Genomic DNA, 1,847 nt, shown 5'->3' on the forward strand with positions numbered 1-1,847 from the left:
GATTTCTTGCACGCCATCATTCCGAAATACCGCGATTAACGTCGATCGCATCATTAATCGCGATTATTAATAGGAAAAGCCTATTTGAGCCGAGGATAAAAAAGATCATACTTTCTTCGTTGCTGTAGTGAAGATAAAATATGTCGCAAAAAGGAAATTGCTCGAAAAATTCTTCGTAAAATTGTATCACGATCGATAGCGGCAGAATAAGCGAATATCCTGTCTGCCATTTGAGAAATCACGCGTTTCGCCACATGCTAGAGCATGTTAACTGCGAATTATATATATGATAATAAGATTATTTTTTAAAATAATAAATAACAATATTAAGGCTGATGAGAGTTAGCGCGGGAATAGGTATTAATAAAATACTTCAATTTGATAGATGTGCAACTTTATTCCGAAATCTTGAACGTTTTCACTCTCTTTGGAGTCCACCATCAGCAAGTTATATATTATATTTTAAATTATATTATGTTTATTTAGTTTATTAGCGACGAACAAGACTGCATCGCGCGAATCGTCGACATTTACGCGTATTCCAATGTTCCCCGTCCTAATTCCGCCGCGCCTGAATTCCAAAGGTAAACAGACTAAAACCGTTGGCTGTTGAAAGGATTTACATTTCTTTTAGAAAGGCGACACCATGGTTACGAACCACATACGTTTACGTTTACGTGAAACGCCCAGACAAATTTTCGCCGAGAGTATTCTATATTCGACAGCGTCGGGCATTTCTCGTGACTTTTTTCCTCGAGTTAGCTTCGACAAAAGAGCTGCTTAGAGAAACTTCTGCTGTTTCGCAGATGAAAATCGACGACTGAAAATATCTCGCGAATTGAGGTCCGTCACCGTACTGTTTCCACGTTTAATTTCCGGTGAGGAGGTCGGCATCAGGCAGAAGAGGTGCGATGAACCGTTCGTTTCGTTCCATGAGCAACGCGATGGTAGTGTAAATAAGAAATAGAAGAAGGGCGCCGAACGAGTGGAAAATTCACGATTGGTTAACCTACTTCGCTAGAACGAATCCAACTGTTCTGAAAATCTTGTGATTTTATGACAATCGCGGTTGAACTTCCACGGTAATATTGCGCGTTTCCGGCTGTGCGGATTTCGGATTTAGACAGCTTCCAACCGAATACTCGCGAAAGTTAAAAATTATTTTTCCATGCGAATTACGAAAATATAGCTCCGAAAAATACAATGTACAATTAGAATTTTAAATAATATAAACATATAAATTTATTTCCTTGGTTCTAAGAATAAATCACAAAATTAATTGGTTCCAAGAATAAATCACAAAACTAATTGCCAATGAAAACCACAGTAGTTATTAGCGCCAAAATGTTAATAACTGTTAGTAATAGAAAAATTAAAATATAACTGCAATATATACATATATATACATATATCTAACATTATCAGATTATACTGACTGTATAAATGCAATTGTCTATTGATCGCAATAAAGTAAAATGTTTCTATCTTGTAATCAAACTCTCAACTTATGAAAATTAAGATTTTACTCGTATCGCGAATTTTCACGAATTTTCTCTGCTGATTTCAATTAGGGGATGCACCATGTATTCCCTAGTAGAAAGATTATACACCTGTGGGGGTTGCGGCGGTAAGCAACTCGTTGTAAGACCGGCGAACGGTGCGTCTATCGCGTCGCGATGGTAGAGAAGGGAGCACGAGAGAGAAGGAGAGAGAGAGAGAGAGAGAGCGCAAAAGATATGTGGGGGTGAGAGAGAAGTCGCGATTGGTTAAACCGCTCTCGGAAAAGCCCGCCTGGTTGCTCGACCGGCCGGCACTTCGCTCAGTTCTCCACTGCGCTTCGTGTGAAG

Source organism: Atta colombica, unplaced genomic scaffold (genome assembly GCF_001594045.1).
Source record: "Atta colombica isolate Treedump-2 unplaced genomic scaffold, Acol1.0 scaffold55, whole genome shotgun sequence".
In the NCBI taxonomy this organism is placed as follows: domain Eukaryota; kingdom Metazoa; phylum Arthropoda; class Insecta; order Hymenoptera; family Formicidae; genus Atta; species Atta colombica.